The sequence below is a fragment of the Mauremys mutica genome, chromosome 3 (genome assembly GCF_020497125.1).
Source record: "Mauremys mutica isolate MM-2020 ecotype Southern chromosome 3, ASM2049712v1, whole genome shotgun sequence".
Lineage (NCBI taxonomy): Eukaryota > Metazoa > Chordata > Testudines > Geoemydidae > Mauremys > Mauremys mutica.
In genome coordinates, this window is record NC_059074.1 from 36,941,485 (window position 1) to 36,956,053 (window position 14,569).

Here is a 14,569-nt window from a genome sequence, read left to right on the forward strand (position 1 = left end):
AACATTTCAGAGGCTGGCTAGTTTGCAGGTGGCTGATGACTAGAGTTCGGCTAATTTTCTGGGTTATTTGGGGGCTGGTAAAGGGTGGGTGGGAGAGTAAAACAGAGTATTTTTTCCCCCATAGAAATTTGACCAAAAAATGAAAAAAAAAATATTTTTGTGGAAGATTTCCTTACGAAGTGTTGAGTTTTTGGCAAAACTGAAAGTTTTGAGCCAAAAATCAAGAGATATAATGCCTCCGGGGAGTTGTAGTATGCTCCTCATGTCTCCATTCTCTTCTATCGGCCAAGGTCACCAGCTGGACTACATCTCCCATAATGCACGGATTTACCTCTGCAAAAGGGTGATGTAGTGCAGGAGATGTAGTGCAGCTAGGGATCCCAGCCCATAGAGAAGAATGGGGACTTGCAGCAAACTACAACTTCCATTTTTAGCCAAAATACTTTTAGGTTTTGGCTGAAATATTTTGGTTAAAAAGAAAACTAAATGAAATTTTCCACAGAAAAGACGCTTTACAAAAAAGTTGTGTCAAAACCCCAATTTTCTGTCCAAAAAAAAAGTTTAAACAGAAAACTTTTGAGCAATCCCTAACAGAGTAAAAATGAAGTTTTTAAAGCTACATGAATTCACTCAGAGAGATATCAACATGGTAGCCCCACTACAAGTTATGGGACAGGACTCTGCTGCTTCCACAATGCAGTTTTGTATTGGTCATCAGGCAAAGTCGCAGGTTTGGCTATGAATATGGATTATGACTTGCATACTCCTATTAAAAGTGTTAGTGATACAGAACATGCTATTTTTAGGTGATTCTATGTTGGCAGATGTTCACATCTAGGGTGAATTTTCTAAAGACAATCAAACATTCTTAAAGGGACAGTCAATGTAAAAAAACCCACTTCTTGTCAGTAACATTTTTTTAATCTCTTATTTGTATTACAGCAGTGTCTAGAGACCCTAACCAACATCAGCACTGCATTATGTCACACACTGAATAAACACAGTAAAAGTCAGTCTCTGCCCCAGAAGCTTACAAGTAATCCTTCAGGTTACTATAAATGAAAAGATTATGGAAGAAAAGATTCACAGAATCAACTACAGGATTAGAGCCACAATATCATCTTTTTGCCTGGTATCTGTTCCAGTTCTAATCAAAATCAGTTGGATTTCAAAGCATTAAAATTAAAATGCAATACCTTTTAAAGAATATACATTTAGGTATCTTGATCAAAATTTTACAGGCATTTTTAATAAGTGATATCATAGAAGGACTGGGAATTTGATTCATAAAAATGACATCAATGATCTTTTCTTTAAATCAATGGTTGGTTTACATCCTCCAATATCTTTACTGCTTTAAACGAGCATGCTCATAAATATGAAGTATCTAACACCAAAATACTCCAAAAACCAGCTGCTGAGAATGGAAAAATTGCTATTATCTTTCAGTTACATTTTCAGAGTAACTAGTGACTAGTAATTTGTAATAATTTAATCTCAGGAGTTTCTTTTATTTCTTTGTATGAAAAGTGAAAAATAAAGTGGTGCATTTCATTCTCTAATTAGATACTCAATTTTATAAGAAATGTTTCCCCTCCCAAACCTCACAGCCAATATCCATATCTATAAGCTGCATATATATGAACCTTTAATTTTAATAAAGTTTCCCTTTATCCAATATACCACTAATCCCAGTCCTAATTATCCTTGACTCAATCTCTACTGAGTTACCCCTTTACTAGCCATTGGTGTATTCTATCATTATTGGATCCTCTACAATCTACTTCAGTATGTCACTACTGCCACATGTCTTCTATCCTTTGCTTTGGGGGCTATATTATAAACTCATCTTTCGTAATAGATTAAGACATCCTGGTGCCCCAAAACAAGACAGACTGAGAGACTGAGAAATGTGTTCAGCATTTCTAGTCTTAAATGGCTATATTGATTATGTTATGAAGAATCACAGCCAGGTCCTCTCTTGCCACTCTGGCAATTAAATCATGTGTGTTCTAACCAGACAAATATGATATGCTGAAATTACTAAAATCAGAACCAGTGGCTATGAAAAGTTAATACATTTCAATTTCAGTTGTTAAAAACAAAACAAAACTTAAAAAAATCTTATTTTAATTCACTTTCTCTTGCTCAGAAGTATCTTTGACACTCTTACAAACCCCAAGCTAAACAGGGATTATTTTTTAGCTAAATCAGGCTTTTGCAAGCAGGAAGTTCCACATTATCTCTCAGAATACAATACATCAAACTTTATTTCTTATCCTGCACCTAACCCACACCAGTTGTCCGACATACTTTGAATGTTGCCACTCACATGTCCAGTCTCTATCTTACATCCAGACTTTTTCCTCCTTACATGCTTCTAATCAGTAAAACGCAAAAGTCTCTCCTACCTTATGATTGCTGAGAAAATGAGGACTGCAGAGCACACTCTGCCTTCAGGGAAATTGCACAGATGACCCTCATGCTGCTGTTTACAGAAATCTGACAGTTTTTAATTTGAAAAGATGTTGTCTTTTGCTTTTGGACAGTTCAACAAATCAGACAGAACAGTTGCAAGTGTTATCTGTAAACAACTTCCTGTTTGAAATAGATCAGCTGTCCTGCAGCACAATAATTAGGAAAGAAGTGTGGGAAAACTGAAGAGGTCTATGATGTAAGCTGCTTATTTTGGGAATGTACTTTTTTGGGAATGCATTCTCACTGTCCCCTCCCCCTCACTAACAGAGAACCCCTTTGTAACCATTTAGATCCAACTAACCACACACACATTCCCACCAGAGCACAACTTTTCCTACATTGCTTTCATTTCAGCAGCTGATATTCAAAAGTTGGTGAGTCAAGGGTCCTACTAAAATTCTAATGTATGTAATTAATACATTCTTTGCCTACCCCAATTTCCCCTGTTTTTTCAACTGGCTAAAGTATTTTTCACTTCTGGAGTAAAGCATACCACTGTTTAAAGAGCAGAAACTCCACACACTGCACAATAATGTAAATACTCAATTCTCCACATGGCTGGTCTCTTCCAAGCCTTTCTGTTTTCTTTACCCATATGGAACTACCCATTGACAAAGGGAAGTTCTATGCCTGTTGAGGGAGAAGAACAGTCAGAAATTCTACAGTATAACTCCTGAATTGGTCTATTATGTTGTTGCTGTTTACTCTTAAACAGTTGTCACACTTTAACCCTTTGGTATATAATGGCACTTCAGTGCAGAGAGAAGTAATTCATACATACTTTAAGCATCAGATTTTCCCCCCCATGGTCCTAAAGGAACAGCCAAAAAGTCACCTTGCCAATGGGAATCCTCAGGTGTTCTGAAGTCATTGTCGCTGGCTCTCCTACCCTCCGCACAGGAGACACATCAGGGATGGACAAGGATCAGAGATAAATCCTGCGCATTCTGACTGATCTTGGCCATTGTTGGACAGATGATCAAGGAGGACATAAAAGGTGATTTAGACACCTTTGTCTCCCTTCCCACTACCCCAGCACAAGCTTTGTCAAGCTCATGCTTGGCACAGCTCAGGATTAAGCCCCATGTGCATTTTTGAACAGTCAGTATCACTGATAAAGCCCTTAGGGAGCCATTTGGATGTGCAAAGGCAGATTCGTTAAAAAAACCTACTCCCCCCTTTTTGTCACCACAACCAACAACTGTGGCCCACATTATACTAACAATTAACTAGTCTCTAACAAAGGGCTCATACATTTGTTAGTAACTTGCAATGTAAAGTTTCTTACAGAAATATCAACAGCACAGCTAGAGTTAAAAATCTGAACCACTTTTTCCATTATAAATATAGATCCTCAGGGTTTAATCTCTTGGCCATTTCATTTCCACATTAGGCTGGAACCTGGCAAACAACTCACTTTTTAAAATTATTTTTCAATAATTATTAGAGATTAAAACTTGACTAGATGATGGTAAAATTATGTCAGTGCAAAAAGCTCAAAGAGAGGGGACATACTAATGTAAATGTAGAAAGGCCACAATGTCAAATTAAGGGTCTAATCCTATTTACCTTTACTTACATAAGAAGTGCCACTGACTTCAGTGACAATAAAGGGGCAATTAGCATTACACAGAATTGGGTACATATAGCAATGCTCCCAATGGAATGCTAAGGAAACTGTTTGACATAAAGAATGCAGCAAAATGCATTCAGTTCAAGTCTTTGAAGATCATGTTACAATGGCAATGTAACATATTTAGATACATATTTAAATCTCTCTACATAACACAACTTTGAGAGACAAGAAGGGATGTATAAAGAGAATCAAAAAAATCTTTGAAAAGAGATATTAAACATTAAGGGATTTACAAGTAAATAAGAATATAGGAAGGTTGAATAAAAGAAGCAAAAAAATTTTTTTTTTTAAATCAAAGAGTGCTAAGGGGAAGACCAGGCACTGTAATGAGAATGCATTCCTGAGTGCTTTTTTCCCCAAGAAAAGGGGGGGGAAAAAAGAAAGAGAAATCATTAATGACTTTGGTTCATTTAAGGAGAAAGAAATGGTTTCTCTAGCGGAGAGGTAAGGACAGATTTCCTAGCAGGAAACAAGTAGAAGAAAAAATTATCGAACAAAACCACTTGAAAGCTGGAAGGTGCTTTTCCCAAAAATCACCAGGAATTCACCCTGCACTTGGAATAAAGCATTGACCCCTAAACCCACGTCTTAAAATAAATAAATAAATAAATAAATAGAAAAGACTGAGAGCGATCTTAACCCAGTTGAAACAACTCCCACTGAAGTCAATGGAGTGCAGGATCACACCCTATGGAGAAAGTTCTGCCTAGGGAACAAAACCCATCAAAAACCTTAAGCTATTTAAAATAATAAATTAAACAGTTTTAACCAGAGTGTCACAAATACAATTCCAGTACTTCAGAGAGTAGCAACTGTTCCCTGTATTCCTCTGTGGGCACTCAGCACTGCACAAAGGGGCAGGGAGGGGAGCAGCAGCAGCTCGGTGATCCTGCCCTCCTGTGCAACAGCTCACTCGTGGTGCAGCCAGTGCAGAACCCCTGCCCTTTGGGCCATTCAGAAAGGGAATGTATCGTCTTGTGCTCACCCTGTGGCCAGGGCTGGCTCCAGGCACCAGCGAAGGAAGCAGGTGCCTGGGGCGGCCAATCGAAAGAGGCGGCATGTCTGTCCATTGTTGGGATGGCACGTCCGGGTAAGTGGCGGTGACACTTTGGCAGCAACTCAATCAGTCCACTTTATTTTCTGGGGCAATTCGGTGGCGGGTCCTTCACTCCCTGTCTTCCTTGGCGGCACTTTGGCAGAAACTTAATCATTTTCTTTTTCTTTTTTTTTTCCTCGAAGCTTGGGGCAGCAAAAAAGCTGGAGCCGGCCCTGCCTGTGGCAGTGCAAATCTATGCTACTCTTCATTTGGGCTGGTATCTAAACACACTTTGTCCCTGCATGAAGCAGATAGGAAAGCACTGTAATAGACAAGAATGGCAACACGGGAAATAGACAACAACAGGTAGAGCAGGGGTTCTCAAACTGGGGGTCGGAACCCCTCGGGGGGGGTCGCAAGATTATTACATGGAGGGTCACGAACTGTCAGCCTCCACCTGAAACCCTGCTTTGCCTCCAGCATTTATAATGGTGTTAAATATATAAAGTGTTTTTCCATGTATGGGGTGGGGGTCACACTCAAGGGTGTGCTATGTGAAAGGGGTCACCAGTACAAAAGTTTGAGAACCACTGAGATAGAGGGTTATTCAGGGCCAAGGAAAGTCTGGGGATAAATCTGGGGCCTATCCTCTGAGGATCTTAGAACATTTCATAAGCATTAATACACCCCTGGAATAAGTATTATCATCCCCATTTTACAATGGGAAACAGACAATCTACATTAGTATTCCCACCATTGCTACCAACACAGATCTACAAACATGGGAAATATCAGAAGGAAAAGGTTAATCTAACAACCACTGAGTTTTAAGACCAGATTTATAAAGGTATTTAGGTGTACATCTGCAGATAGGTGGTTCTTCAATCTGCAACTTTAGGCACCTCCATACCTTTATAAATCTTGCCCTTATGGTATGCCAGCACAGCAGCTTCCCAGCATGATTATACAGTCTTGATTGATAGCTCAAGCAGATCTCACTAAAACTAGCAGTGTGGCCACAGGGACAGCTCAGCCCAGTCACCCAGGTACGATCCCATGTGACCCCAAGTGCATATTGAGATGGCTAGCCCAAGCCGCCACCAGCACATTGCTGTTTTTAGCACACTAGCTCAAGCAGAGCTCAGATGTGTCTGTCTACCCATGATGGGAAGCACCCACACAACTGCTGCGCAGATATACCCCCAGTCTCTCCCTTGCTGCTCTGGAGACAAATTAAATCTGAGTCAGAGACAAAGGGGGATGTGCTTCCTCCTGAAGAGCTTGCCAGTGCAATAATGTCCAATTGAGAGTGCTTGCTGGCTAAACAGTAAATTTATCATTTAACTGTGACTATAGCAACTTGTTGCAAAGCCCATAAAAGAGAACCTTGATTGCAGTAATTAATGAGGCAGCGTGGATCTGTGAATCTGTGTGCTGTGAGGAAGGAAATCTTGCAGTAAGAAACTTTCCTCTTCTTGGTCACAAGACAGTCCACAAACCCAAACAATGGCTAGAGGAAGCTGTTAGGCTCAACTTTGTGTAGGGAGCAGCTTACCAGATGTTTGAGTGTCAATTTCTCCCCTGCTCCCCTTACTCTGGGACAGTGTAGTGTAAGTTACTGCAGCACTTTTCAGGGTGCTTATTCCTCTATCCCATCTGTCCAATTCTAGTAATCATTGCAAGAGGGACAAGGGGAGACATGGCAGAGCGACATCTCTACCCACTTCCTCAGCATGAGAGCCACTTCCATGGACCCTGTTTACCCAACTTGTGGCCAAAGGTGCAATTGAGGCAGCGTGGCTAGGAAGGAGGCAGCGTCCTTACCTGCTCAGCCATATTCCTGCTAAGGACAACCTAGTCTACTGGGATTTCATTAGAGTAGGATTGTGCCAGTTTTTAAACCTAATAAAAATTATTTGCAAAGTTTATGAAGTTCTGATACAGCACCAAGGTTCTGCAAGCCTCCTAAAATGAAGAGGAAGGATGTAGTTAGGGCACTAGCATAGGATTTAGTAAGAGCAAGGCCTCCCATGCATGTTTCCTTGGGCAAGTCACTTAGAGCACAAGGGATAATAGCACTTCCCTATCTCACAGGGGAACAAGGTGGGTGGCGGTGAGGAATAATGAGTTTATAAATTGTGAGATGCTCAGACATTACAGTACTAGCGGGCAACTAGAATGCTGTGAGACAGACCTGCACATCCGAACTGCAATACGCAGATATACTAATTTCTGAATATGTTGCTCTGTCACACATTATCTGTAAGAGACAAGATCTCCCCCTCCCACCCACCCAAACCCACACTCAATCCACTCCACCTTAACAAGTAGGCAAGCTACCAGCTGATGAGATTGCAAAGGGTTACTGACTCAAAACCAGCAATTTTGATCGCATAGGAGATCTCCATTACTAGCCTGCCTGTGAACACACTGCCTTCCCAAATATCAGCTTCAATGGCCAGACAAGTGTCTGACCAAACTATCACACTGGGCAAGCTATGTCTAAGATTTCCAAAGGGGTCCACACCTCCATTTGAAGTGTTTTAGGGGCCCGCCCATGAAAAAAGGTTGCAAACCACTGCTCTAGAGATGTTTTAAGGAGAGAGGTGCTACCCTTGATCCTTGTAGCAAGACTGTCCAACATATGGCTCAGAAACCAAATTCAACTTGCTTGTATCTGTGGCCTTCGGGACATTTTTATTAATAATGGAAGCTACATTCTGAAGTTTCTAGGCTGCAAAAAGCCTTCCAAATATGAACCAATGCAGTGATGCTGTTGTGAGTCTACAGATAGCTTCAGACAATGTTAATGCTCCTGTCTTCTATTAACTTAATTGGAGCACAAAATTTGAAATCCAAAACACTTCATTAGACGTCACTAATCGTCTTAGTGAATGAAATGAAACAGGGATTGGATTAAAACCAAGGAGATAGAATTTTAAGTTACTGCAAGGAAGAACAGGAGACAGACATGAAAGAGGGAAGTAGTGATGGTGGCACAGTGAGTATATTTTCCTTCAATTGACACTGTATTAACTGGCACTTATTCTAGCCCAGATTCCACCCTTGATTCCTGTACATTTCCCACAGATAATCAGTGAGCATCATGTGGATAGATGGTAGTATATAGTCAAATTTATACCCCATAAACTACCACCACAATTAGTGGCCCTCTCCACTGAGGGTAAGGGCTTGGCTACACTTACAAGTTGCAGCGCTGGTGGAGGCTTTCCAGCGCTGCAATTACACCCCGTCCACACTTGCAGGGCACAACCAGCGCTGCAACTCCCTGGTTGCAGCGCTGGCTGAAAACCCATCCCGGCAGGGGTATAAGGAGTGCAGCGCTGGTGATCCAGCGCTGCTCAGCAGGTGTGGACACTCACCAGCGCTTTAAGTGTCCTCCAGGGAATAAGGAGTTATCCCAGAATTCCTGTTCAGCCACTCTGCTCATCAGTTTGCACTCTACTGCTCTTGCCTCAGGTGACCAGCCCTTTAAATGCCCCGGGAATTTTAAAAATCTCCTTCCTGTTTGCTGCAGCCAGGTGTGGAGTGCAATCAGTTAATCTTTCCAGGTGACCATGCCTCCACGTGGCAAACGAGCCCCAGCATGGAGCAATGGCGAGCTGATGGACCTCATCAGTGTTTGGGGGGAGGAATCAGTGCAGGCACAGCTGCGCTCCGGCCGTAGGAATTACGATATCTTTGAGCAGATATCAAGGTCCATGCTGGATAGGGGCCATGATCGGGACGCACTGCAATGCAGGGTGAAAGTTAAGGAGCTGCAGAGTGCCTATTACAAAGCCCGCGAGGGTAATCGCCGATCCGGAGCTGCCCCCACGACCTGCCGTTTTTACAGGGAGATGGACGAGATACTTGGGGGTGACCCCACTGCCAATCCCAGGATAACGATGGACACTTCTGAGCAGGCTGGGGGACAGGAGGAGGAGGCGGAGGCGGAGGCGGAGGCGGAGGCGGGGAGGAAACCACGAGTGAAGCTACTGGGATGGGGGAAGACACCCCAGAGTGGGCATGCAGCCAGGAGCTCTTCTCAAGCCAGGAGGAAAGTACCCAATCGCAGCAGCCAGCAGTTGCAGAAGGACAAGCAGAGGAGCGGGTTAACGGTAAGCGGCTTTTATTTTCTGGGTGGAAATGTTTCTGGAGAGGAAGGGGGGTTATGGCTGCATGCATGCCAGCCTCTAGATGTGGAATAGCCCGTTGATGTGGTCTATCACGTCGCGGTAATCTGCTTCAGTTATCTCAGCAAAAGTTTCAGCCAGAGCGTGGGCAATATGCCTGCGCAGGTTTATAGGGAGAGCCACTGTGTTTCTTGTCCCAGTCACGCTGACGCGTCCGCGCCACTGTTCCCCGAGTGGGGGGGGGGGAGATCATTTCAGAACACAGGGAAGCCGCGTAGGGTCCCGGGCGGAATCCACATTGCTGTAATAGAGCCTCCCGCTGTCCCCTAGTGACTCGCAGCAGGGAGATATCTTGCAGGATTAACTCCTGTGAAAAATGTTGGGAGACTCTTTAGTGAAGAGATAGGTAGATAGTGAAGATCACCCCTGCAGCTGCATCTTCACTCAACCCCTCTATCACTCCAGATTACCCGAAGCAACCAGCCCCCCTCTATCAATCAAGCCCCACTTCTCCTTCTATAAGCACCCCTCACTCACCATTTCGTGGCTTCTGTCGTGTTATGCGTGTGGGAAAAGAATGTTAAAGTGCGAACTCCCTCAGTGTAACAATTCATGTCTGGAGATAGTGGATACAATGCTGCCCCTGTTAAATGTTTCATTTCTGGGTTTCTACAGTGACCTTGACTCCTGGAGTGGGCAGATGTTCCACAGCACAGAGGCTACAAAATTTGAGAAGAAATCCCCGAAAGAGCAAAGAGGACATGCTGAAGACTGTTCTTCATCACTCTGCTGCAGAGAGAAAGGAACTGAAGGAGTGGCGAGAGAAGGAAAGCATGATCCGCCAGAGACATTGGCGTAGAAACGCTGTGGCAAAGAAGAAAAGCACAAACCAGCTGCTAGAGATCCTGTCGAGCCAAGCGGACTCTCTCAAGGCTATCGTAGCCATGCAGGCAGAGCAGTCCCGTGCTGCCCCACAGCCCCCCCCCCCGTCCCAAAGCTTTTTTCCTTGTGCCCCAATGTCAGCTCAAACCGCCTTTCCCCAGCATTCAGTTTCTTACCACCACCAGCTGCCTCCAACACCTGTACGTTCACCAACCAGCCCTGATACCTACCACCCTTACCCTCTGCACTCAACCCCCATAACCATGCAGTATATGCACCCTGAAGTGCAGGAATCGTTAAACAGCACTCCAGACAGGACATATGCAAACTTGTGACTGTACAGTTCACCAACCCACACCCCTTCCCTCTTGTGTTCATGAAATGTTGTGTGTCTGTCTGTCTGTCAAGGAATTTTTTTTCTTTACAATAAAACAATTCTTGGCTTTGAAAACAGTCTTTATTATAGCAGATAGTGAAAGATACCTTAGCCCAGTAAAGAAAGAGGCACTGCAAATCATTTTAGGGATAATAGAATAACAGTGTAAACAGTGCAATTCACTCCCATGCAAGTCAGCAAACATTACTGTTGGCTTTCAGCCTCAAATTCTTCCCTCAAGGCATCCCTAATCCTTGAAGCCCTGTGCTGGGCCTCTCTATTAGCCCTGCTCTCTGGCTGTGCATATTCAGCCTCCAGGACTTGAACCTCGGTGGTCCATGCCTCACTGAATGTTTCACCCTTCCCTTCACAAATATTATGGAGGGTACAGCAAGCGGATATAACCGCGGGGATGCTGCTTTCCCCCAAGTCTAGCTTCCCATACAAGCAACGCCAGCGTGCCTTTAAACGGCCAAAAGCACACTCCACAGTCATTCGGCACCGGCTCAGCCTGTAGTTGAACCGGTCCTTGCTCCTGTCAAGCTTCCCTGTATAGGGTTTCATGAGCCAAGGCAGTAACGGGTAAGCGGGGTCTCCAAGGATCACAATGGGCATTTCGACATCCCCTACTGTGATCTTCCTGTCTGGGAAAAAAGTCCCTGCCTGCATCTTCCTGAACAGGCCACTGTTCCGAAAGATGCGTGCATCATGCACCTTTCCAGGCCAGCCTGTGTAAATGTCAATGAAACGCCCGCGGTGATCCACAAGCGCCTGGAGAACCATAGAGAAATACCCCTTTCGATTAACGTACTCTGATGCCAGGTGGGGGGGGGGGGCCAGAATAGGAATATGCGTCCCATCTATTACCCCTCCACAGTTAGGGAAACCCATTTGTGCAAAGCCATCCACCATGTCCTGCACGCTCCCCAGAGTCACGGTCTTTCTTAGCAGGATGCGATTAATTGCCTTGCAAACTTGCATCAAAACGATTCCAACGGTCGACTTTCCCACTCCAAACTGGTTCCCGACCGACCGGTAGCTGTCTGGATTTGCCAGCTTCCAGATTGCAATAGCCACCCGCTTTTCCACCGTCAGGGCAGCTCTCAATCTTGTGTCCTTGCGCCGCAGAGTGGGGGCGAGCTCAGCACACAGTCCCATGAAAGTGGCTTTTCTCATACGAAAGTTCTGTAGCCACTGCTCGTCATCCCAGACTTCCATGACGATGTGATCCCACCACTCAGTGCTTGTTTCCCGAGCCCAAAAGCGGCGTTCAACGGTGCTGAGCATTTCTGTGAATGCCACAAGCACTTTGGTGTCACACGCGGCAGGAGAATCGATATCGAATCATCGTCAGACTCCTCACTGTCACTTTGGAGCTGAAGGAATAGCTCGACTGCCAAACGTGTTGTGCTGGCGACACTCATCAGCACAGTCCTCAGCAGCTCGGGCTCCATTTCCCACAGAAATCGCGATTCACACACAGAGTAAAACAGAAAGACACTCACAATGGCGCCAAATGTTGCCGGAAAGACAGAATGCTGGGATGTGAAGCGATGCACCACGGGGCGTTGGAACAGGAAGCGGAATGACCCACACACTTCCTTCCCCTTCCCACAATACTCAGCGCCAAAACGGCGCCAAAACGGGACGAGGTGCTCTGTGGGATAGCTGCCCACAATGCACCTCTCAATACAGCGCTGGAAAGTGCTGCAAGTGTGGCCACACTGCAGCGCTGGTAGCTGTCAGTGTGGCCACACTCCAGCGCTGGCCCTTCCACAGCTGCATGACCAGCGCTGTAACTCCCAGCGCTGCAACTTGTAAGTGTAGCCAAGCCCTAAGATATTGCCCTATACACTCCAGGCACCAGGGGGTGGGGGATGATGAAAGAAAAGAAAAGAAAAAAAATGCTGAGGAGTCCTCTTGCTGCTGCAGAATTGTTCCATTCCTTCTGCAGTATTGAAGAGAGAGTGAGCAGCTGGTGCCTCTTAATACAAGGCTGCTTCTGTCCTACTAAAGAGAGGGCATGCTGGGTGGACCAAAGGTGCAAGCAGCAAAGTCCTTCTCCTGCACAGCTTCAGGAAAGGAACAGATTGCTAGGACAGTGGAAAATGGGAGCAAGAGAAAAAAGAAAAAAAAAAAAAAGGTGGCAGTAAAATCAGAAACCCATAAAATGGCTGAGTAAAGGATCCTCTTGGAGCCACTCAATAGGTAGGAAGAGATGTGTGCTGTTAAGCATTCCCCAGGGGCGCTGTTTTCTTTTTTTTTTAAAACACCAAAGCTCTTAAGATATATTAGAAGATAGGGAGGTAAATGTTAACTCATTCTTCTAACTGAATGCCGACTGCAACAACAGGAAGGCCACTTGCGAAAGTAGCTATCAGATATTGCTCTGGGCAAACGAGATGCCTTACTCCACATGCAGTGGAGATGACAGTCAACTGTTTAAAGTAGCATGGATATTTAGTAAGGCTGTTGATTAACCAGACACTTAACTCATGTGATTAACTGAAAAAAAAAAATTGATTAAAACTGATTAATTGCACTGTTAAGCAATAGAATAGAAAGTTAAATTTATTAAATATTTTGGATGTCTTTCTACATTTTAAAATATACTGATATCACTTGCAACAGAATACAATGTACAGTGCTCTTTATAAATATTTGCATTCTAAAAACAACAAAATTAGATTTTTTCTATTCACCTCATGCAAGTACTGTAGTACAATCTCTGTATCATGAAAGCACAACTTACAAACGTAGATTTTTGTTGCAAAACTGCACTCAAACAAAACAATGTAAAACTTTAGAGCCTATAAGTCCACTCAGTCCTACTTCTTGTAGAGCCATTCATGAAGACAAACAAGTTTGGTTACATTTACTGGAGATAATGCGCCTGCTTATTAGTTACACCACCAGAAAGTGAGAACAGGTGCTCACACTTTTGTAGTCGGCACTGCAAGGTATTTACATGCCAGATATGCTAAACATTCATATACCCCTTCATGCTTCAGCCACCACTCCAGAGGCTATGCTCGTGACACTCATTAAAAAAGAAAAAACAATGTTAATTAAATGCGTGACTGAACTCCTTGGGGGAGAACTATGTCTCCTGCTGTTTTACCCACATTCTGCCATATATTTCATGTTATAGCAGTCTTGGATGATGACCCAGCACGTTAGTTTTAAAAACACTTTCACTGCAGATCTGACAAAACGCAGGGTAGATACGAATGTGAGATTTCTAAAGATAGCTACGGCACTCGACCCAAGGTTTCAGAAGTGCCTTCCAAAATCAGAGAGGAACTAGGTGTGGAGCATGCTTTCAAGGGTCTTAAAAGAGCAACAATCTGATGCGGAAACTATAGAACCCCAACCACCAAAAAAGAAAATCAATCTTCTGTTGGTGGCATCTGACTCAGGTGATGAAAATGAACATGCGTTGGTCCACACTGATTTGGATCATTATCGAGCAGAACCCGTCATCAGCATGGACGCATGTCCTCTGGAATGGTGGTTGAAGCATGAAGGGACATATGAATCTTTAGGGCATTTGGCATGTAAATATCTTGTGACGCTGGCTACAACAGTCCCATGTGAACCAATGCCTGTTCTCATTTTCAGGTGACATTGTAAACAAGACGCGGGCAGCATGATCTCCTGCAAATGTAAACAAACTTGTTTGTCTGAGCAATTAGCAAAACAAGAAGTAGGACTGAGCAGACTTGTAGGCTCTAAAGTTTTACATTGTTTTGGTTTTGAATGCAGGGTTGTTTTTTAAACATAATTCTACATTTGTAAATTCAACTTTCATGATAAAAAGAGATTGCACTATAGTACTTGCAACAGAAAGATATTATCTTGGTTTTTTTACAGTGCAAATATTTGTAATCAAATATAAACTGAGCACTGTACACTTTGTATTCGGTGTTGTAACTGAAATCAATGTATTTTAAAATGTAGAAAACATCCAAAAATATTTAAATAAATGGTATTCTATTATTGTTTAATCACACAATTTTTTTAAA

At 43.6% G+C, this 14,569-nt stretch overlaps 1 protein-coding gene across 5 annotated transcripts in view; it reads right to left on the reverse strand.

The window, feature by feature from the left end:
* The window catches only part of COLEC11 (collectin subfamily member 11), a 43,036-nt gene extending 37,917 nt beyond the window's left edge, over nucleotides 1–5,119 (reverse strand). Inside the window, exon 1 of one of the 5 annotated variants that reach the window (XM_045009176.1) lies at nucleotides 5,100–5,119. The gene's annotated coding sequence lies outside the window, so the exon portion shown is untranslated. The other 4 variants (XM_045009173.1, XM_045009171.1, XM_045009177.1 and 1 more) reach the window with 4 other exon arrangements.
* Nucleotides 5,120–14,569: the final 9,450 nt, after the last annotated feature.